At 46.8% G+C, this 24,627-nt stretch overlaps 1 protein-coding gene across 1 annotated transcript in view; it reads right to left on the reverse strand.

Moving 5' to 3' along the window:
• Positions 1–24,627, reverse strand: part of EEPD1 (endonuclease/exonuclease/phosphatase family domain containing 1) — a 122,959-nt gene that overhangs the window by 13,471 nt on the left and 84,861 nt on the right. The window lies entirely within an intron of this gene.

A 24,627-nucleotide genomic window follows, 5' to 3' on the forward strand; every position in this document is an offset into this window, starting at 1 on the left:
TAATACAATAGTTAAAGTCAATTACAATGCAATTAAAAAAAAAACAAACCAACTGACCCCAGCTTCCCCATGAGCCACTCCGTTGTTCACCTTGACTTTCCTCTGAGAAGAAAGCCCTCCCGTCATGGACGGTGACCATGCCTTGTGTGTGTTTATAGGGGGGCTTCTCCTCTGCTTCTGTGTGTTCCACCATCACGGAACTGTAAGGTGACTTTCGCATCAAGGCAAAATAAAACTGCACCAAGTAAAACAAGGAGTTGAAAAACTACAGACTTCAGAGTATGTGGACCAGTTTCTCTAAAACACCCTTAAAAACCATCCCACTTCCTGGGGTTGGTTCTTTCTGGGGGCGTCCCCAGGATTTGCTCAGTTTCTGAGACGCTCTGGAATCTGGCACTGCCCCTTCCTGGTGACGCTCACCTGTCCCTTTGCACCTCGGGACACCCCCCTCATCTCTCTCTGCCTGGCCCGACAAGCCAGTCTCCTGGCTTCTTTCTGGGGCGTCCATGCTATCTCTTACTCAGCCCCACAGCTTTAGCTTACATCTCTACCCCAAAGGCCCCCGATCTGTCCCTGCAGCTCAGATTTCTCCCTTGAATCTTGGATTGTATTTCAACTTCCTTTTTCAAGTTCCCCTCTTAAGGTTTCCACAGAAGCACAAACCCAGCAGGTCCCAAAGGAACACGCTGTTCCCCTCCCAACTGCAGGCCCATCTTGGTTCCTGGCACTGGCATCCTGCCAGCTGCTCTGACTCTTCCCTCTTCACCCACGTCCTATCTCTCACCCAGCCCCACCCATCCTCACGTGTCTGGAGGGCCCTCTTGCTCTTCTCCAGTCCCATCTGGCCTGATTCAGGGCCCTATCTTCTCTCACCTGGGGCACTGGCGTAGCTGTAAGAAGTCACCCTGCCTCTCTGTCATTTGATCACCCCCCTTCTGTCTGCTGGCTACATTGTGATGGCTGTGCTGATGCACCATCCCCTGTGTCCTCAGAGCCCGGGAGCATCAACATCACCTGGGAACTTGTTAGAAAGTCTCTGGCCGCATCCTACACTGGATCAGAAACTCTAGGGTGAGCCCCAGCAACCTGTGTTTTGATAAGCCTTTCAAGGGACTCTGTGCCTGCTAAGGTCCGAGAACCTCTGCAGCTGCCCCAGATCTGGGCAGTGCTGTGGGCAGATGGCCATCAGCTGGCAGCCCTGTCGGAACACCTCACTGCAGAGAGCTGCAATCATGCCCTCCCTGGGCAGCTCACCTCCAATGGGAGCCCAGGGTCTCACAGTCCGGTCTCTTGCTCGCCCGTTGCTTACACTGCAACAGGGAAGACAAGGCCGGTCACTTCTATAGTGACAAGTGCTATGAAGAAAATGAGACCAGGCAGGGAGGATGCGTGCTGAGAGGGCCACTGTAGACACGGACGGCCCTAGGAGTCAGGCTGCTTTTACAGTCAGATGTTGACATGTCTGCCTCTCTCCAGCAGTGGACGCCAAAAGGGCAGAGACTGTCCCCGAGTCGCCTTCATAAAGCCCACCTGGCACAGAGCACGGCACCCAGTGATGCATCTGTTGGTGAACCAGGAAACTCCAGGGAAGACCACTGCCCTCGAATCCGCGTATGATCAACAAAGGAGGAATTTCTTCCTGAAGCTAATTATTTAAATAATTACCTCAATTTTAACCTGACTTAGAGTTTGCCTGGGAAGTGTTCCCTCTGGAATTGGGTCATCAGTGACTTCCATCCATTCTTCTTTCAACCCTGCCCAGGGACAGTGTTATTCCCAAAGGGGGAGCTTCACCCGGACAAGTCCCCACGGCCAGATGGTCCTGGCCGGTAGCCATCCTCGGGTGGGAAATAAAGCACTCTGGAAAATGCAGGCAGAATTTATTGACTCTAACTTCAGGGATCCAGCGAGGAAATGGACTTCACAAAGGGTCCAATTTCCTGCTGAGGCATCATTTGCTTGCTGAGTGATCATTAGACCTGAATCCAACAGTCATTAAAAAGGAGAGCGGCTCTCCACTGCCCATCTGGTGTCTCACTCCTCTCCACGCAGGGGCTCCTGAACCGGGTTGCTGGGCTGAATCTCCTAGGAGGCACCCCGGAAAGAAGCCTGAAAGTGCATCTTTAAAAGCCCTGGGGGGATCAGCCAACCAGTCAGATCAGAGAGCCCCTCACCCCCACTCTGCTGGGAAGAGGGATGTGCAGACAGCGGTAATCTCATCTCTCACCCTCATGGGACCTCCAGACACCTGAAGACAGGTGTGCCCCAAACGCCAGTCCAGCCTCAACATCCCCACTCTTGCCACGCCGCTTGGATAGGCAGGGCCAGAATTGGGAAGAGGTGGCACAGGCTGACGCTGTTTTCCATGCACGCCACTCTCCAGGATGGGCTCTGGGGACTAAAGTAGCATTAGTTCAAGGTGAGCATCAGTATCACCTGGGAACGTCACATGCTACGGAGCTAGTGTCCGGGTGGAGCCTGGTGATGTGCATTTTACCAGCCGCTCCTGGTGACTTGGACTCAGCTGCAAAGCTGGTGTGAATGAAGGAAAGTCCATCTCCGTTTTGTTTTATAGTTAAGAGCCGTTCCCTCAAAGGTAAACTCGGGGAGACAAGGAACCCTCATTGCTGACCTCTAAGGGGCACCTGTATTTTGTGCATCGGAAGCCTTGCTCTTGTGGCCTCTCTCGGCCCACAGAGTGCATTATCCGTCCCTCTGCCCCTTCCCCCAGGATCTCTTATGTTTTTGGGAATGATTGATAGTATAAGGGACCAGGGAGGGTGTTTATGGCCGAAAGCCTCCTACGCCTAAATGTTCATGATCAACAGTTGATAAGGGGGCCGATATTTTCCTCTATTTCCAGGACTGAAAAAAAAAACTGCCACCTTGTTAACTTAGTTGCCTGTTTTTGCACTTAGTTAACAGTTTGCAGCAAATCTAAGGAGGGGAGCACCTTTATTTTTCTTTCTTTTTTTTTTTTTTTTTTTTTGGCTGCCCTGTGGCACATGGAGTTCCAGGGCCAGGGACTAGAGCTGAGCTGCAATTGTGACCCATGCCACAACTGTGGCAATGCCAGATCTTTAACCCACTGTCCTGGGCTAGGGATCGAACCCGCATCCTGGCACTCCAGAGATACCTCCGATCCCATTGCATGGTAGCGGGAACCAGAGGGGAGCACGTTTAAATCTTTGCTGCTCAGAATGCAATCTGTGGACCAGCAGCCTTATTAGAAATGCAAGCCCTCAGGCCCGCCTCACTCCTAACACACTGGAGTCTGCACTGCCCCAGGACCCCAGGGTGATCCCTAGGCTCCGCAAGCTTTGCCCTGAGCATTCCTGTTCTGTAAACGCCATGTCTATTTTCCTCCTGCAGCCCACGTCCTACCAGCTATTTGTGCGTGATGTGCAGCCCAGAAAGCTTCTGCTCATTCAAGGTTACACAAGGTTACATTCAAGGTTACCCAGCTGGTCAGGGTTAGAGAGAAGGTATGAACTGAGGTCTGTCTCCTGAGGGCCGGGACAGGTGGAACGGGTGTGCAGGGCAGTCGCAAGGGGTGGGGCCAGCTGGCCTTTAGCAATCCTTGCATCTTTTCTCCCCCAAATTTCAAAGGAAAACAAGAGCATCCTCTGAGAGCCCTCAGTCTGAACTTTGCCTTATGTTGTTGTTGGTTTTAAGAAGAGCTGGTTCTCAAAGTTTCTGCCAAGCTCACATACCAGGGGGAAGAAATATTACTCATAAGTAAGTAAAAGTGGCTCACCAGGGCTCAAAGGGTGGAGGTGGAAGGGTTAGGTGGGTGTGATGGGAAAAAAGTCTCCACCTGCACAACCTGAAGACGAGGGCCCCTACCTGCCACCTGTTTCTAAAGTCCCAGGGGCAAACCTGTCACCCCCCTCTGTCAGAACTATGCTGGTCCTTTTTTTTTTTTTTTAAGGGCCACACCTTGTGGCACAAGGAAGTTCCCAGGCTAGGGGTTGAATCAGAGCTGTGGCTGCCAGCCCCAGCCCCAGCAATGCGGGATCTGAGCTGCATCTGTGACCTATACTGAAGCTGTGGCAACGCCAGATCCTTAATCCATTGAGTGAGGTGGGGGATCGAACCCAAGTCCTCGTGGATACTAGTCGGGTTCTTAACCCGCTGAACTACAATGGGAACTCCCTGGTTCTTGTTTTGAAAACTGAAGACTTGCCAACCCCACCCTGACTGAATTGGAATCGCTGAGGTTAGGGCCAAGGTGTGCACGTCTGACAGGCTTCTCGAGCCATTTTAAAGGAAGATTTGAGAAGGTCTGACGAGGCTAGATGATGGCTGCTTTACACTCGGCCATCTCATTTTTCATACCTGGGGTTGGGAAAGACAGCTTTATCGTTCAAAGCAAATCAACACCAACTCAGTTCTCCCACTCGCCCCTTGGGAGCATCTGACCGAGGCCCCTTGCGGACCACCCTGTGAAATGAGACATGAAGGGGGCCTGACCACCGAATGGCACACAGGTGGGCAAGGGACACTTGCTGAAGGAAGGACTCAAAGGCAGGTCTCCTGGGGATCCCGTGTAATGGCTTCTCTCTCCCAGAAAGAGTTACAAGCACCCCAGGGGCTGAACTTGTTTCTTGAGTTTCAGACCAAGTAGGGGTGACGTCATCACTCTTGAGCACCTGCCCTGAGGCCAGCTGGTCAGGTGGCAGGACTTGACCATCAAGGCCAAAGCTACTCCCTTGGCCTTGGCAACAGGGAGCCTCCAGTCAGACATTTAAATGCCCATCTACAAGACGCCTGAGGTGCTGGCATTCAGGTGTGTCAAGTCCTGGAAGATAAGACCCCTCCTGCTAGGCTTCGGACGTGCTGCACCCCGGTCTGCCCTGGATCACTGCTGCCTCTGCTTCTCTCCACAATGACAAAACGTCCCAAAGCTTGGACACCAGCTGGTTTTTGTTTGCAGACGTTTGGACTTGGTTTCTTCCCTTCCACCCCTGCCCCCTCCTGAATCCTTAATTTATCTGGTCCTCCCAGGGAAATACCAACAGGAAAGATGTTCCAACCTGACTTGGTGGCCTGTCTGGCCACCACCACGTTCAGCTGTCCCTTCGTCTTCCCTGGCCGGTTAAGTTGAAAGGACACCTGGGGCCCCGGGAGCGCGTCATAAAGGCGCACTGCTGGTGCTGACCGCACAGGCAGCCGGAGACGGAGCAGCATGTGCCAGGCAGGCCTTTCCCAAGCAAACTCCACATGGGCCCCGTGATCCTGCTTCCTGGATGGGGGCAGGGTATGCTTTCACTTGGAATCCTCTGGGGCAAATTTCCAGATGACGTTGCTTTACTGAGTTGGCTGAGTTGCTTCCCTTCCTGAGCCTGGAGGTGACTTCTCTTGGCGGTGAGCTTCCTACACGTTAAGCTACACTTCCTGCAGTGCCCTCGGTGGCAGCTCTTGGCAGTGCGGCACATGGTGGTGGATGGAGAGGCACAGGGGAGCTCTCCTGAAGAGAAAGAGCCATCACAGAAGAAAGAAGCCCTTTCTGAAGTCAGACAAGGTCAAGAGACTCGGCTTTTATTCGAATACTGCAGGAAACAGAGCAGATGACACGGACGACATTTTCGAAACAGTAATAGTAAGCGAGGGTTTATCTTTGCCAGGATGGCCAAGTGCATCTATGTCGTGGCCAACTTTAGAAGCCAGGACATCGATGGGTATCTGGCCGCGATCACGTGAAATGGTTTAGGGCATTAAAACCGTCAATATACACTCCAAGAAAACTGAGCAGGGCAGGAGTTCTCCCGTGGCAGAGCAGGTTAAGGATTCAGCATTATCACCGCAGTGGCTTGGGTGGCTGCTAGGGCGTGAGTTCAATCCCTGGCCCGGGAACTTCCACATGGCTGTGGGTGCAGCTGAAAAAGAAAACTAGGTAGCATGAAGACTGAATTATGTCTGGTGTAGTATTAACCATGTTTGGCCTTCTGACTGTAACATAAGCCTATTACAAAGTTATTTGGGACTTTAAGACGTTGATATTTTGGAAGCCCTATTGTCTATGAGGCAGTAATACACTAGATACTTTTGCTCTGTCCTACTAAGAGCTACGTGCCTTAACTGTTCTCAGCTGTCTCCGAGGCCCTGGCATGCCTCTCCCCAGAGCAGGGCACACACAGAGCCTGTAACACGGACCCGGAGCAAAAGCAAAGAGATTCCCTCCCCCCCTTCCCCAATCTGCATGGAAGAGAAAGATGTTGTTCCCACAGAGCCAGCATAAAGTGTAGTCACCTCTGCTCAAATGTAAACACATGTAGGCATCCCAGATGGCAGAAAGGTGCCAGGCGGGACAGGCAGCTGCATATTTGGGGCTCCAGGGCCGCTCTGAGGCCCTTGCACAACCCCACTGCTGCTGCACTGCGTCTAAGAGGCTTTCCCAGAGGCCCAGGCATCTCTGGAGGGGGAGGGGAGGTCATTCCTCTGCCCCTTGGGGGCTCACTGAGCAACTACTGGTTTCTAACATCAAAGGAAAGAACTGGGCCTGTTTCCTTGGACCTGGGGACGTGTCCTCAGGGGCCACATTCAGGGCTGGAAGAGGAACGTGGAGGAGCTCGGGACCCCCGGCACCCCTAGGCTTCCGGTCTCTATGGGTGTCCGTCCCCTCCTCCGAAAAGTGAAGGGATGGGGGACAGTGACCCCACCCAAGGGCCCTTCCAAGTTCTACAAGTGCGTGATTCTAGAGCACCGGGAGGAGAGGGCTGAGAAAAGGGGGAAAGGCGGGGGTGGGGAGTGTCACACCGGGAGAGGAAAGAGGATTCTCAGAAACACTGAAACCCCTTCCTCCCTCTTTCTCTGTGACAACTGCCGTGGGAATGCCACGAAGAAGCCCACTGACAGGGCATCAGGTTAACGTGCTAGAGGCTTTCTCCCGAGATGGGGAGAATAGATTCCACTCTTCCATAAAACAGCATCAGCTTTCCTTACCGTGCTCTCAGCCCTGAAGACCCCTGCTACACTGCCTACCAGAAGCGCTTCCTAGGACTAATAGGCTAGGTTTGGGTAAATCGAACAATCGTAAGAAAACAGAGGTGGTCAATAATCTACAACCAGGTTAGTGTCTCCATCCTGTTGAAAACAGAGAGCCGGGCGCGGGAGGAAGGGGAGGGACAGGAACCCACACTAAGTGGGTCCACTCTTTGGGACTTTTCACATGTTATCACATTGGGTCCTAATGACAACCTATGAGGCAGTTACTAACCCGCTCATTGGACGCATGAGGAAAGCTGGGCTCAGAAAGGGAACGTGGCAAGGTCACCCACTGCCGGCAAGTGGGTACGGCCGACTGAAACCCAGGTAGCAACGCTAATGCTCAGATGCACTCAGGAGAGAAGGCTCAGAAAAAAAAAATTGAACCAAGGGCCCCAGGTGACCACGCGCATGCGTGTCTACTGAACCACACACCCTGTTCTAAATTTTCGGTTCTTCGGTGCTAAAAGCCACATCATCACCACACTGCTAATGGCAGCTTCCTCACTGATGGGCCAGGGTGCATGGGTCCAGGAGACTACAGACTACAGCCTTCCTCCTGGTGGGGGCCAGAGACCACAGGACACACGGCCAAGCATTCAGAGTTTCATAGAGCAGCCCCTTCACAAGCTCAGGACTGTCCTCCATCTGTCCAGAGAAGCAATGGGCTCATAGCCCCTTCATCACTCTGCCCACAAGCCCCTTCTAGGTCAGCACCAGGACACACTCTTCCATGGGGACCTGCAGGGGATTCTGGAGGACTGTTCATCCTTGTTTAAACTTTTTTTTTTTTTTTTGCCACACCAGCAGCATATGGAAATTGCAGCAATGCTATCTATGATCCTTAACCCACTGTGCTGGGCCGGGGATCGAACCTGAGACGATGCCAAATCCTTTACTTGCGGCACCACAGCGGAAACTCAAACCATCTGATCGTGCTGAGGAAGATACAAAGCAAACAAGGAGACATTTCCCCAGCCTCCAGCACCAGCTAATCATTAGCTGCTTTTTCAGACTCAAGAAAAGTGACGCCCACACGCACTCCTGTCAACAGGGCGGGTGCTGGTCTGGGAGCCTCTCTTCTGTGCTCCCAGAAGTTACTCAGCATGTTTCCTGAACAAGATGGTTAAAAATATGCAGGGGTGGGGGGAACCATGTAAGGGCAATTAGTTTTTTTTTTTTTTTTTTGCAAGGGCAATTAATTACAAAACGGAGAGTAAGAGTTGAAGACTTCCTGGAGATGGAAGTCCGGTTAGGATGAGGAGGGAGAGGCAGGGGGCCCGAGACCCTCCCGTGGGGATTCTACACTCCCACGCTGCCGCCATCCCCGTCCCCATCCTCATCATCCCTTCAGGGACATCTGCCTGAAGAAAAGGCTTCTTTTCTTCTCCAAAGGTCTTTGGATGCGAAGACTCTTAATCCTGGATCAGAGCAAGGACCTTGCTAGTTTAATTTTGTGGGTCCCTTCCCTTCTCTTTAAATTGAGTCTTTTGTCCTGATAGGTAAACACAAGCTCATTATAGAATAATCTGTAAAGTAGAAAAAGAAAAAAAAAAATTTTTTTTTTTGTCTTTTCTGGTGCCGCACCTTCACCACATGGAGGTTCCCAGGCTAGGGGTCGAATTGGAGCTGTAGCCACCGGCCCTCACCACAGCCACAGCAACGCTGGATCCTTAACCCACCGAGCAAGGGCAGGGATCGAACCCGCACCCTCATGGTTGGATTCGTTAACCACTGAGCCATGACGGGAACTCCGAAAAAGAAAAATTTAAGTAGAATACCCTTGTGCAAAGACAGCCACTGCCAACATGTTTGGTGGATTCCCTTTTAGGTTGTTTCCTATGTATTTTATTAATATAGGTATATTTTACTCATATCGACATACACTTTTGTGGGCTGCTTTTCTTATATTTATAATTGTGCCACGTTATTATGAAAGTTACTCTTCCAAACTCACTTCATGCACGTCTAACACACCATCAAATGGACATGGCACGCCAAGCCCCTAGTGGTTGACGTTTTGTGGGTTGGGAGAAACTTCTGCCATCTGGGGGTTGATTTCATTTCACTAAAAACATCCTAAAATCACCCGATGTGGCAGCAATAAAACCTCACCATTCTTCCCTAGGTGCTCAAAACAGTTTCATCCACACGTTTAGAAAAGGTTCTGGGTAAGTTAGAGTTTAAAATCATGATGTCTTTGTTTCTGAAAGTAAAATCAGGAGGTTTGGTTTTTTGTTTTGTTTTGTTTCTGGAAACCTACATACCTGAGATAAACAGAGGGCAACACAGGGGCCTAGAGCATGAATGAGCAAAGTTATTAAGCCGCTGAAACGTGCAATCAGAAAGGAAGTGAGGCCTTTGTTCCTATATACCTCTGACTGACAGAAGAGGCGGGCGTCTCTGTCAAGAGTTTAGTTTCTTTCATCTCCAGATAAAAAAATTCTCACCTTTATTTTTTCCCTCTAGCTTTGTTTTTAATGTCTCTCTAGAGGATTTGTCCTGTTGTCCACCCATGTGGGTTAGGACCCTCAGGTGGGCACAAAGGGCAAGGGGATCACAAGCCAGAACCTGAGGGACTGTCCCCTGTCCAGTCTGGTCCCTTACACAGTGCTGTCCAGACTCAGGCCGGCCACCATCACTCCCTCTACCGACAACTCCGTCCCACACTCCGAGCACTTAAGCAGGGTCCCGGTCATCAGTTAAAGGCGACGTTAAGAACAGGGACTCTGGGGAAAGGCTGCCAGGAGTCAAACTTTGGCTCTGCCACCAACCAAGAGTTTTGACTTTGGGCAAATGGCTCGCCTGCTCGTGCCTCAGCTTCCTCATCTGAAAATAAAATCAGGAGGCTTTGTTTTTTAACGAGGGGTCAGAAATTATCCCTACCTCACCACTTTGCTGTTGCTGAAGCAGGGGGCACGGGGCTGGCACACAGCGAGTCTGCAGTGTGTTCTGTGGTTGCCTTACAGACTGCGCGATCCCTCAGCGCACGGCCAAGGACAGAGGGTCCCTGCCTTCCGCTTTCCACACTGGGCAGCACAATTCCCCAAACACACCAGCTGAGGACGTGGGCAGGAGCAGGAGGTTGAGGCTAGGGGCCACCACACTGCCTGCTGGAAGGTGGAGCCCCTAAGAATCAGATCGGGACAGAGAGATGGGACGCAATGGTGTTACTGTTCTTCTCTGGCAAGGGAGAGAGTGGATTCACCCATCATTCAATAAAAACAGTACATCCAATCGCTTGTGATAGAACAGGATAGAAGGTAAGATGAGAAAAAGAATGTGTGTGTATATATAACTGGGTTAGCCGGCTGTACAGCCGAAAGTGACAGAACACTGTAAATCAACTATAGTAAAAACATTTTTAAAGGAAGGTAATAATAATAACATCCCCACTAATGGAACAGCTGTGTAATTAAATGAATAAATGTAAAGAGAGTACGAGAAAAACCAAACTTAACAAGCACTAAGCACATATCCTGGGCTAGGCTCTGGAGCTATAATGTGAGCGAAAGGGTCTGTGGGTCCCTGCCTCCCTGAGCTTACAGTCTGGGGATGAGGGGTATGGGGGGTGGCAGTGTAGGCATAGTTATTTCTTTATTTTTTAAAATTATAGTAGCAATGACGATATGGAGGTCATTCTAGTGCCAGGTACTTATTAACATGTAAGAATGTCTTTCATTCTCGCAACAGCCTCCTAAGGTCTAGGTGTTACTACGATCCTCATTTGATGAGTGGGAAAAGGGAGGCACACTGAAAGGTGAATTAACTTGCCCAAGATCACCCAGCCAGTAGGGACAGAGCCAGCACTGGAACCTGGACAGTTGGGCTCCAGAACCCATGCTCTGCATATTGCCTTCTGTCCCCTAGGCGCAGTTAGGAATGTGACCATTCAAATGCAAAACTGCAGTTGGAACTTGTGCTGAAAAGGCGTGGTTAGGAGCCTGTGGGCAGCCATGATGGTGGTAGAGGGGGCGGGGGTGAGTTTGATGCAGTCAGGAAAGGCTTCCCTGAAGGGGTGAAGCTTGAACTTAGAACTCGAGGATGAGAAGGCATTAATCAGGCAAAGAGGACAGGGGAGCATTTCAGGCAACATGGGGTAGCATGTGCAAAGGGCCTGTGGTCGGGCAGAGCATGGTGAGGTGGCAGGGCAGAAAGGTCAGTGTGCCTGCAGCACAGCTGGTGAGGGGCAGGGTGGTGAGGTGCGCTTAATGAAGGGGTTAGAGAGCTGGCCGTGCAGGGCCCTGTGGGCCTGAAAGGACTTGGTTCCTTATCCTCTGAGCAATCCTCGAATCAAGGAAGGCCATGAATCACAGAGCTGCGTTTTGAAGAGACCACAGGGCTGCAGTGCAGAGTCGAGCTGGAGAAGGGCCAGACCAGTCAAGCAGTGCAGGGAGAGAGGAGGGCGGTGGGACTAAAGGTGACCAGCGGACAAGTTTGAGACCTAAGTAGCCAATGAGTACGACTTGGAATCCAAAGAACTAAAAACCAATACTAGTAGGTGACTGGTCGTAGCAGCACTGTTCCCAAGAACTAAAAGATGGAAACAACTCAAATGTCCATCAACTGACGAACGGACGAACAAAATGTGCTATAGCCATCCATCCGCTCAAAAGTGGGGATCTAACACCTTCGACATCATGGATGACCCTCGAAAACATTATACGGAGTGAAAAAAAGAAACAGACATAAAACGCCCCATATGACATGATTCTATTTCTATGAAACAGTCAGCATAGGCACATCCATAGAGACGAAAAGCAGATCGATGGTCGCTAGGGGAGGGAGGGATGCAGAATGACCGTTTAATAGGTACCAGTTTTTTTTTTCCAGATGATGCAAATGTCTTGGAACTCCAGAGAGGTGATGGCTGCCCGGTGCTGTGAAAGGTACCAAATGCCCCTCAATTGTTCACTTGCACACAGACTCTTAAAATGATTAATTTTATGGTACAGAATTTTACGTCAATCATTTAAAAAGGGACTTGGGCAGTGCACGAGATGTTTAAGAAAAAAAAGCAAAAGAACTGCTCTTTTCATTCAACAAACGTCAGGTGCTATTTTAGGCTAAGGCTGTGAAATCCAAAGTCCCTCAAGGAGGCCTCAGTCAGGTGGGAGCAGGGGGGCTGTGCCTCCAGGGAAGGCTGCCTCTAGACAGGGTTATTCTAGCCTCCCCGCATGGTTCTTTCACACCCGAGAGAGATGTGCACAGCCTGGTAATTCTGGGAATACAGGCTCTCTGAAGCTCAAAAAAGAGACAGTTTTCGGGTAAATAAAATAAATCCTTGGTCCCAAATTAGACACTAAACTTGCGAGTAATGACTGAAACGAATTAAGTGGAAGCAGGTCTGAAATTAGCAGAGTTTTGGAGGATTTGGTGGCTATTTCAGAAGAGCGTGGGAGAGTGGCAGGCAGCGTGAAGCAGCCCAAATCAGAGTAGAAACCCTGGGATGGCCACACTATGGCTGGTGCACCAAATATGCCATTCCGTGAATTCTAATGTTTTTACATCGTGGGAGAAAGCTGCTGTGATGAAGGCAGCGGACACAGAGTTTCATTTGGTCCTTCCTACTGATGCGCTGAACCTAAGATTCAACAGGAAATGTCAACCCCGAATGTTACAACATTTTACTTGTAAGCAAAAAGGCCTCTGCTCCAACATTTCCTAAGACAAACCAGGCTGATTTAGTCAACCAGATTCCTTCATTTTTGAAAGTCTTCTTCCCTCTTTGACAATTTCAGGTGAACAGCCCCAAAGAGTAAGACAGGTAGAGGGAGGGGAAAAACTGTCAGGAAACCCCAACACACCGCCCCACAGTACAACTGATGAATGAGTAATTTTTTTATCGACCAGCAACAGAAAGGGTAGGACAGGGAGCGAGAAAGCCAACACCAAAGGGTGGGAAATGATGATGTGGGTACTTAAATCCAAAGAAAAGAATGGAGGAGCAGCACAAAGCTGGCAGTTTACATCAGCCCCCATCCTGACCCTCCCACGTGAACACCCACACATTTTTTTTTTTTAAACCCCAGAGATTTATCTTTTCGGTCTGCAAACACTGAAGACCAGTGCACTCTCAGACTTGCTCTAGACGGCAAGGCTCCAGCACTTCCCAAACAAGTTCCTGTGAAGAACCCTAAGTGATTTAGGAACTGTCACATGAAGCAGAATTCGTTCTTATGGACCCTAGGGGAAACTGCTCAGGTTGCCATTTTTCTTACACAACGCCAGCCTCCAGCTGTTCTAAAGGGTGTTTATGCAGCCTGCCGTCCTCCGCAGCCATAATCATCAAGACTTCAAAGCTGCGGGTGAAAGCATTACAGATTCATGACTTATTTTATCTGTATTTGCATTACGCCAAATCCTAGTCTTTAAAGCCTGCTTATTTCCTATTTTTATTTCAGGGCAAACCACAGAGATTGGATTGTTCTTTTCGGTGTGGGCAGTAGGGATGGAGAGATCTGTGGTTTTTCACTCCCAGACACTTGATGGCAGCAAGAACTGGAGGTGGCAGTTTATGAAATAGCCTTCTCATTTTGGACAATGTCCTGAGACTCCTTGGTTCTCAATTTTCTGTGCTACCAGGAGGAATGGAAAGCCAGATCTCTAAACTAACTTTCAGTTGATCTCCCTTTTCCGTCACATTTTTTGGCCAGAGGCAAAAAAGCAGGCACGTTGCAGGTGCGTGCGCATGCACACACACAGTTTTTCTTTATTCATAAATCAATGCTGATTAAGCGCTGCTTCTAAATAAATTAAGAACCAAAAACAACATAAACAATATGTCCCTGCCACATCCTGACACGAAGCCTAAAAATACGTGTTACTTCCTCCCCTCTTGTTCACGAATGCAGCCGAGCAAGCTAAGGGCCTAACAAGGATGTCTGGGTGATGGGAAACAAAATGAACAACTGACAGGCAGCGATTTATTCTCTAACTAGAGGTTTCGGCCAGATGGAGAGAGGGAGGGAGACAAGGTGTGCCTGTAGAGAAGGTGAGCAATCATGCAAAACTACAGTCTTGCGATTTCATAATTAAAGGGGAAAAGGCTCTACACCCCCCCATGCCCCCACCCCACCCCCGCCACCACCCCCACCCCCACCCAGCCTCGGAGCTGATGTACATGTTTGGAATTCAGGCACAAACCCCAACTTGTCATCTTCCCTTCCAGGCTCAGCCCTTTGGCTTACAAACGCTGGGTATCTTGTCTCACTCCTGGGTACTTTTGAGCTCTCTGAATCCCTAGCGCTGGCCACATCTGGAAGATGCTCTGTGACCCAACAATGACTCTACAGAGCCTGGCAGTCTCTTGACCGGCCACTTGTGTAGGAAACCACTAACAGCGAAGTAGGAGGGCAGGCAATTTTAAAGTAACTCGTACCTGGGGAGCTGCTTTGTTTTCTCTGGCTGTCTTCTTCCAACCTAATTAATCCTGCATGTGAAAATCAGCCTGCATTTCATGGACAAGGGTTGCGGGGGGGCAGACTTAGGGCAAGGGAAGGGGGGGCAGCTGGCAGCATAGAGTGTGGTGGGGAACCAAGTCTACGATGAAGAAAAAGGTCTACAGGGGGACACCAGTGAACTCCTCTCAGTTTCTACAAAGATAGATCAAAAGTCTCTAAAAGATGCTTTCCCAGAAGTCTGGAGTCTTTGCGGCCCAAACTCACCATTTTAATGCCTCTGAAACATGAATGAAACATCCTTTATCAGCTGCAGGAATTACTCATTCTAAATGGGTAGTTAACAATTTGACAGATCTCTCCACTGAGTTAATTTAGCCAAGCAAGCCTTACCAACCAACGCAATCGGGATTTTTTTCTCCTGAGGACATCCAGCATGAATGTTCTTAGCACCTAAGCAAACAGTTTCACCGGCCTGCCCTTTGGTTTCACTGAAAATTACAAACCAGGCCGAACTTTGCTGAACACAGTCATGCTCTCCAGACATGAGTGAATGAATCATTCACAAAAAGTCTCAGAATTCTCTAAAAGAGTGAATTGAAAGTTCTTTCAGTAGCAACTCATTGTTAACACTTCCTGATAAAAGACGCATTTGAGGGTGGACCAAATAAGACAGGAAATTGCATAGAATTCCTGTCATCCTGGTTGTGCGAGTGTTTGTATGAGGGGGTGGCCCCATGTAACAATTTTTTTTTTTTTTTTTAGAATCTTAAAAACTTATTTTGTCTTTTATGCTTTAAATATTTTGATCATTGTCTCTTGTGCTTTAGCAAGTATCATGACAGGTACCTTAACGATAGTTCTTCTTTAAACTGAAGGGCAGGTGATGGACACTGTGTCAGTTTCTAGTGTACCGGAAATTAATTCAATTATATATGTATACACATATAGACTATATAGCATATGTATACATATATACCCATATAATACATACGTATAAGTTCCATTATGATTTATCACAGGATATTGAACATACTTCCCTTGGACCTTGTTGTTCATCCATTCAATGTGTAATACTTTGCATCTGCTCGTCCAAACTCCCAATCCAACCCTTCCCTTCAGCAACCACACGTCTGTTTTCTATGTCTGTGAGTCTGTTTCTGCTTTGTAGATAAGTTCATCTGTGTCATATTTTAGATTCCACATATATGTGCTATCATACGGTATTTGTCCCCTTTCTGACTACCTTCACTTAATATGATACTCTCTAGGTTCAACCGTGTTGCTGCAAATGGCATTATTTCAACTCCTAGCTGCTGCACCACAGGGGGAACTCCTGTATACACCCTATCTTCTTTACCCAGTCATCTGACAATGGGCATGCAAGTTGTTTCCATGTCTTGGCTATTGCAAACCGTGCTGGTATGAACATAGGGGTGTCCATGCAACCATTCTGATGGAAATATAATGAGCTGGGCACATTTTCTTACTGTTGAAAAGCAACAAAGAGTTAAGAGACTAACAAGGCAGGTGGGAAAAGTGCTTAGGATATACCCAAGGGTAAGCAGAGACCTTTCAGATCTGGGAAAAAAATCCCAGAGCAGAATGTCTCCCCCTCTTTCAAGCAAAGAAACGGTCTAGGATGGCAATTTTCAAGCATGTCTGACCATGACTCATAGCAATAAATCAATTTTTATATGGCAATCTGGTATATTCTATCCATACATCTGACTGCCAGCTATGTATGTATGCATATATCCATCTATCCATCCATCCATCTATTCACCCATCCACCCACCCACTCATCCTTCTATCCATCCATCCATCCATCCATGTAAATATAAAATGAAACAGATGTTGGTTATAATTTACTCAATTGATTTCATAACCTATAAGTTGAGTATCAAACTCCAATATTTCCTACTACAAAGTCTTGGGTCTTACTAGAATATCACAGTGCCTTCTCCTTTTCATTTCTCTCTTTGCTGAAGCCAAGTGAAATGTTTTGTTGGACTTTATGTAGATAATGCCTTAGAAGTCTCCTCAAATAAGTGAAATTGTATCACTAAAGTTGAACCAGCTTTGGGACACTGAGTAAGTATAAGCCAGTGAAAACCCCCAAATATAATACCCCTCAGTAAACATGGTGTCCAGGTACATAGTCAACTTTCAAAATTCACTTGCTTCTAAAAGGATTAGCAGCTGAATTTTCCTCAGAAACAATGAAAGCCAGAAGGCAGAAGAATGACAAAGGGCTGTCAATGTAGAACCTTTTATCCAGAAAAATTATCTTTCAAAAATGAAGTGACATACATTCCCAGACAAAAAACAAACTGTGAAAATTTCTTCCTAGCAGGCCTTTCTTGTAAGAAAGATCAAAAAAATTTCTTCAGGCTGAAAGAAAGTGACTCCAGATCAATTTGAATCCTCATGAAGAAATGAAGAGAACCAGTAAAGGTAATTATATAAAAAGGTAATTAAATAAAAAGAGAGTAAAAATGCATATTTCTTCTAATTTATTCATATCATATTAATATGAATACATGTATACAGTTATTTTTGGACCTGTAACACACAGAAATATAACCCAGTTGACCAGTGCAAAGGAGCTGGGTAAGAGTAAAGATGAACTGAAGTAAGAAAATGATGCCAATTGTAACTGGAATCCACAGGAACACATGAAGAAAATCAGAAATGGTAAATAGGAAGGTTAAGGTAGTTAATAACTCTATGAAATATACTTGTTTTCCTTCTCACATCTTCTTTAAGAGACATAAAAGTATGTAGTGATCGTAAGAATATATAGTTGGGTATAATACGTGTAACAATAGCACAGAAAGGGAGAAGAAGGAATACAGCTACATAGGAGTAATGTTTTCACATCTCACTGGAATTAAGTTAGTATCAATCTGATAAATTATGATGTACATGGTAAACTCTGGAGCAACCACTAAGAATATTACTCAAAAAGCATAGTTAAAAAAATCATTAAGGAAATTAAAATGCTACATTAGAAAATATTCACTTAATGTAAAAGAAAGTGGTGAAAAAGAGGAACAAAATAGACATAAGACATAGGAAAAAGTAAAGTAAAAAGGCAGATGTAAACTCAACTGTCTCAATAATAACATTAAGTATGAATGGATTAAACAATCCAATCAAAAAGTAAAGACTGCCCAACTGGGTAAAAACCGATATCCAACTATAGGCTGTGTTTAGGAGATACACTTAAGATTCAAGATACATGTAGGTTGAAGGTAAAAAGATTGAAAGAGTTATATCATGCAAACAGCAATCAGAAGGAAGCTGGAATGGCTATACTAATACCAGAAAAATGGTCTTTAAAACAAAAGCTATTACTAGATATAATGAGAGACATTTTATAATATTAAAAGGGTCAATCAATCTAAAAGACATAACCATTACAAATATACATGTACTGAATAACAGAGCCCTCTAATGCATAAAACAAATAGTGTCAGAATTGAAGGAAGGGAGTTCCTGTCATGGCTCAGTAGTTAACGAATCTGACTAGGAACCATGAGGTTGTGGGTTCGATCCCTGGCCTCTCTCAGTGGGTTAAGGATCTGACGTTGCCGTGAACTGTGGTATAGGTTGCAGACGTGGCTCAGATCTTGCATGGCTGTGGTGTAGGCCAGCAGCTACAGCTCTGATTAGACCCCTAGCCTGGGAGCCTCCATATGCCATGGGTGCAGACCTAGAAAAGACAAAAAAAAAAAAAAAAAAGAAGAAGAATTGAAGGAAGGAACAGACAATCCAACAAAAGTTGGAGACTTCAACACTCATTTTCAATAATGGAAAGAACTATAACTAATCAACAGGAAATAAAAGACAAATAACAATATAGGCCAAATAGACCTACAGATATTCATAAAACACTCACCCCAATAACAGCAGAATACACATTTTTCTCAAGTCACATGGAACATTCTCCAGAAGAGACCATATGGTAGGCTATAAAACAAGCCTCAGTACATTTAAAAGGACTGAGGTGAAGTAAATTGGGTTCTCCAATGACAACGGAATGGAATGAAATTAGAAATCAATAACAAAAAAATTGGGGGAAATTTACAAATAAGTAGAAATTAAACAATACATTTGCAAATAACCAATGAGTCAAGGAAGAAATCACAAGGGAAATCTAAACAAAACAAAACAAAACAAAAAACTTTGAGATGAATGCAAATGAAGATGCAACATGCCAAAACTTAGGGGAGTCATCTAAAAGTTTTTAGAGGGAAATTTTAAACTGCAGATTCCTAGTAAAGAAGAGAGATCTCAAATCAATAACTTTAACTTCCACTTTAAGACAGCGGAAAAAGCAGGGAGACCCCAAACCCAAAAACCAAGGAAAAGGAAAGAAATAATAAAAATCAGAACAGAAACAAATGGAATAGAGGATAAAAAGCAAGAGAGGAAATCAATGAAACTAAAAGTTCTTTGAAAGTTCTACAAAAACAAGAGAAACCTTTAAGAAAAAAAACAGAGAAGGCTCATGATATCCCCCAAACCTGCCTCAGCTCTAGCTGCCCACGCAGACTGGGGAATTCCATCAGGGCAACAGCCATACAAACGTGGAACTCGCCCAGGGCTGGTTCCTTCTTTTGAGGGTTGACATCAACCCTCAGTTTTTAGTTGCCCCTAAGTGCCTTCGAATAGCTGTTTGCACTTTACTCGGAGTTTATAATTGTCATCTGAGGAGAGTTTAGTCTGATATAAGCTACTCTGTCATGACCAAGAACTGGAACTTCTGGATGCCCTCTCGAAGAGGAAAGAGGGTGTCTTAAGGGGAGAGTCAGCCCAAGAAAAGCATTAACATGAACAAGTGTTTAAATCATAGACTAGACAAGTTCACAGAACCAGCCCATACTTAAGAGCCATCAGGGAGTTCCCGTCGTGGCTCAGTGATTAACGAATCTGACTAGGAACCATGAGGTTGCAGGTTTGATCCCTGGCCTTGCTCAGTGGGTTAAGGATCCGGCGTTGCCGTGAGCTGTGGTGTAGGTTGCAGATGCGGCTCGGATCTGGCGTTGCTGTGGCTCTGGCGTAGGCCAGTGGCTACAGCTCTGATTCGACCCCTAGCCTGGGAACCTCCATAAGCTGTGGGATCGGCCCAAGAAAACGGAAAAAAGACAAAAAACAAACAAAAACACTTAAGAGCCACCAGAAGAGGCCAGTGAAATTCACCAGCCAATGATAAAATGATGCTACAGCAAAAGAGGGAGAGGGGTGATTGCTCAAGGCCCCCTTGACGTTCAAGCCTGAATGAAATGATATTCCCCCCCCACCCCCCGTTATAGGTCTTGCCTTGGCCTCAGCCTGAGTTTACAATCCTTAGGGCTCTTATAAGATTTCTCCCCTTTTCCTCTATAAATCCAGAATCAGTTAGGAGAAGTAATGAAGGTTTTAGAATACAAAGTAATGGGAGCCTCAGGGAGAGGGTCCCCAAGGTCAACCATCACAGGTAGAAGAGAGCAGTTGACTCAGACTCCCCAAGTGGTGCAGCTCACTGCGATAAGACAAGCTCTCGGAACAATTTCTTCCCTTTTCCAACTCCTAAATTCATAGCCCTGTAGCTAAATGTCTTCAAAATTTTTTAAAATAGTTTTTGACATAAAATCACTATGGATGCAATATAAAAACAGAAATAGGTACACAGAAATTATCAAAATGGATAATTACATATGTAATTTTTAAGTTCTATGTAAAATTATTTCATCATTTTTTTTTTTTTTTTTTTGGATTTTTAGGGCCACACCCGTGGCCTACGGAAGTTCCCAGGCTAGGGGTCTAAATCAGAACTACAGCTGCCGGCCTACACCACAGCTCACAGCAACACTGAACCTGCATCCTCATGGATACTAGTCGGATTCATTTCTACTGCACCATGATGGGAACGCCCATAATAATTTCTAATAGAAAGCAAAATATTTTAAATAAAAGTGTTTTAAGTTAGAAGTTGGCTGGTGTAAGCTTGGATTTACGAGATTAACTGGGACAGGGGCTTGGCGCCTAAGGGTTAAGGACAGCTCAGAAAGGATGCAAGCTGGCTGTGTAGGGTGAGAATTCACATCTAAGAAAACTGAGTACAGGAAAGAAGAGAAAGAGGACCGTTGCAGAGAGGAAAGTAGGACAAGAAGCAACACATTTAAGATTTCATGAGAGCTGTGTCTGAAGTTACCAGGGAAGATGATGCTAGAAGAAAGGGGGTGAGGAATGGGAGCACAGGGTTTCTAGGAACCAGATGAACGCCTTAGAATAACCAACATGGGATCAAACCAAAAATCACAGAAAGATAAGCCAAGGGATGCTGTTTCTGTGCCAGTGGGATTCAGCCTGGTCTAAAATCTGACCCCATAAAGGCCCCTCCCTGCAGACCAGGCAGTAGGCCTCCCTGGGAAAGGTGGGTTGTCCATTCAGGAACACTGCCTCACTGGGCTACCATTCTGCAATGAGAGAAGATATTTCAGCTTTTCCAGGGTAGAGAAATGAGGCCTGCCTTCACCAGGGCCCAGAGGTACGAACCTGACGGACTCCATGGGGAAGCTTCCAGAATCTATACATCCAAAGGATGTATCAGTTCATATGCGCACTTTTCTGGATGAGGTCATTCACCTCCCACCTGATATTAAAGGAATCAGCAGCCAAGTATCGTGGATCTAGAACAGGAGCCGGCAAATATTCTGCAAAGGTCCAAATAATAAATATTGGGGGTTGTGTGGGTTACACATTTTCTGTTTTGACTACTTAACACAGACATGGTGGGGGAGCAACCATAGACAGTGAGTAAATGAATGGATGCATCAGAATTTTAGTAAAACACTTTGTACAAAACTAGCTGTTGCTGGATTTGACCGGACAGCCTGTCATCATTTGCCCTGATGGAGAAAGACCCTTGGGGGCAGGATCCCCGGGAACTCAGAGGGCAGCTCTGTCCCTGCACAGTCCCAGCTTCCAGACTCCCTGTCCCAGCCCCCTGCTCCTTCCCCCTGGCTCCTCCAGCCAGAGATGGAGGTCTTATAGGGTCTAAAAATGTTGATTCCAGGAATTTTAAGTGAATGATAGAAGGAATTTAAAAGGAAGGGAGAATCATCTAATGTTTATCTATGTTTTTAAAAAATATTTCCTTGAGGGAGTTCCCTTCATGGCTCAGTGATTAACGAACCTGACTAGGATCCATGAGGATTTGGGTTCGATCCCTAGCCTCGCTCAGTGGGTTAAGGATCTGGCGTAGCCGTGAGCTGTGGTGTAGGTCACAGACGTGGCTCAGATCCCGAGTTGCTGTGGCTGTGGTGTAGGCCGGCAGCTGTGGCTCCGATTAGAACCCTAGCCTGGGAACTTCCATATGCTGTGGGTGTGGCCCTAAAAAAAGCAAAAAAATAAAATAAAAAATAAAAAATAAGCATTTCCTTGATTCTATGAGACCATTAGGTGCCCCCTCACTATGACCTGATTTTTTTTCTTTTTTTTACAGCCGCACCTGCAGCATATGGAGGTTCCCAGGACAGGGGTCGAATCAGAGGTGCAGGTGCCAGTCCACACCACAGCCACGGCAACACCAGATCTGAGCCACATTTGCGACCTACACTGTAGCTTGCGGCAATGCTGGAGCCTTAACCCACTGAGCGAGGCCCAGGATTGAGCCCGCATCCTCACGGAGACTATGTCAGGTCCTTAACCGCTGAGCCACAATGAGAACGCCTGGATTTTAGTGTTTGGGGGGCAATGTTCATCACTATTGTATTTAAATAAGCCTTTGTGTAATTACTAATACCTTTTTCACCAACTATGTGAGCTCCCTGGGAGTAGGAAGGGTAAATGCCTTGGTCACAGCTGCCTATGTCTCTCTACCTAACACAAGGGCTGACACAAGTGCTTAACCTGGTTGAAAGCGGGCATGCATGTATTTTTACATAGTTGTAATTAGAGCAGGTCCAAATGCTTAGCCTCCTTTTTGTAAATATTATCTTGAATTTTGACAAGGCTAAATGATCATCATTTTTAATGGCTACACACCCGTCCATGGGGCAGACCCACCACAGACTGTTTAAACCTATCCTTCCCACTGAGCAGTGAACTGCCCTGCAATGATTCATACTTATAAAGCATGCTGTAAAGTGCCTGTGTCACATTTTTATGGAATCTACTTGGGTCATAGGACGGGGCATCTCAAAGGCTAAGGAACTATGCCACCCCAGAGCTTAGGGGAGGACAGTGTCTGGTCACCCCCTTCGGCATCAAGAGTGGAGACACTGGTGTTATCATAACGTCAATGGGACATATCATTGCTTAAAACCCTTTGCCAGGGTAAGAGTACATCTAAAATGATCCCTCGTTATTTAATTTGCTTATCTTTGATAGCTAATAGAGCTAAAAGAAATTTAAAAGTCCTATTTGGGGACTCTAATTTCTGCTCACTTCAAATAAAAGCTTTTCATGGTAAGAGAAAGGTAACAGGAGCCCCTAAATACATGGTATATTGTGATGGTTTTAAAAGAATAAGGAGAAAATGTACCTTTTTTTTTTTTAACGAACTGCAAAGCCTGGGCCGCAGTTCACCACGATGCTCCATTTTCTGGCAACTAAGGTGCCTGCGGGGGTCCCCCAGCATGAGCCCCTCGATAACGGGGGGCAGAGCCCAGGAGTGCAGTTGGTAGGCGAAGCTGGCTGGTTGTAGTGGGGCCCTGCAATCCCAGGCCAGATTCTACACAGCGAACAGGGGGCCTGAGCTCCACAGGGGCCCCCATTCCTGCTTAATGATCCTTCAGGGAAGGCAGCAAGCTGCCTGCCGGAAGGGATTTAGCCAGGAACATGAACACGAGACATTTGATCATGATGAGACACTGATCTGGTTCAACCCACTTAAAAAAAAATCCAACAGATACATGAATACTGACCACTCAAGATGGCATTCAAATTAATCTCGGACTATATGAAGGACTAGGCATGGGAATAAACTCAGAGCGCTGAAGACTCTCAGCCTGATATTTTCCCATGAACACTGAGTACTGTTTTTTATATATACAATAATTTTTATATGGTTTTGTATAAGGTATTTCAAACTCCATTTTATGTTAAGACGCTTGAAGCAATTCATACTGACGCTGAGCCACAAAGTTCACTGTGTGTTCTCTACCCTCCTGTGAGTTCCCCATCGCCTTCCTTGGCAGGACCCTGGGTCCTCTGCAGCCTGCACACCCCTGAGAGTTCCTGTGGACACCCCCCCCCTCAGTCCACGTTTTCTGTCTCCGCCAGACCAAGAGGTGCTCAGGGAGACAGACGCCACATGCCCGCGTCTGTTTCGCTACAAGAAAACCCGGGTTTCGGTTCTCCGTCACCTGGAGCAGGGATGGACCCTCTGCATCCGCTCCCACCCCCGACATACGCAGAGACAGAAGGCCTGTTAATGCTGACACCCAGGATAAACAAGACGACGGAAGACAGGCAGCAGCCACACTGAAGGGAGCTCTGGAAGGGAGCCCAGTCCACTGGGGTCGGTCCTGGTTCTACCAATGCAACTGCTAGGGGCCCTGGGCAAGGAGGATCCTTCCACACCTCTGGCCTCTGTGCCCTGTCTGCAAAATGACAGATGACAGGGTTGGAGTCAATGGCTTCAAGAGCTGCCCTCAACTCTGACATTCTGGGATCCTATATATACCATTCAAATGTATTTTTATAACTTTATCTCCCTCGGTATGCAGTGTGATTTAGACACAACATAAGCACAAAATAAATTAACAGGCAGTCCAAATCACAGTGAAAACACCTCCAGCAGTCTGTAATAACAGAGCTTACGTATGTACATGTGTGTGTGTTCAGAAAGCACTACCACCAATTACAGATACAAGCACTCAGCATCCTTAGGTTATTCATACACATCTACCTAACAATTATTCACCTCCTATTTCCTCCCCCAAATCCACAGGAAGCTACTAACTTCTAATTCCAATGTTGGCCACCACTAGGGTTCAGCTGGCAGAGTCCCTGATTAGCCACCAAGTGCAAACATCCAGTTCAATTTGTCTAGTCTCAGGCTTGCTGGTGAAGTGTACAGACACTTTTATCTCACTTGGAAAGGCCTCAGCAATCATCTGCACGACTTGCAGGAAAACTAGACGAAGAGTAAATTCTAGGGAAACATCTAGCAGCAGCAGGCACGAAGACTGGCAGGCATTTTGTCCAAGTCAAATGGGGGCGGGTGTAAGACAGGCCAATGACC

This window comes from Sus scrofa, chromosome 18 (assembly GCF_054392235.1).
Source record: "Sus scrofa isolate SSC_HxYL_T2T_F1_AM1 chromosome 18, Sscrofa_HxYL_maternal_Yorkshire_Landrace_v2.0, whole genome shotgun sequence".
In the NCBI taxonomy this organism is placed as follows: domain Eukaryota; kingdom Metazoa; phylum Chordata; class Mammalia; order Artiodactyla; family Suidae; genus Sus; species Sus scrofa.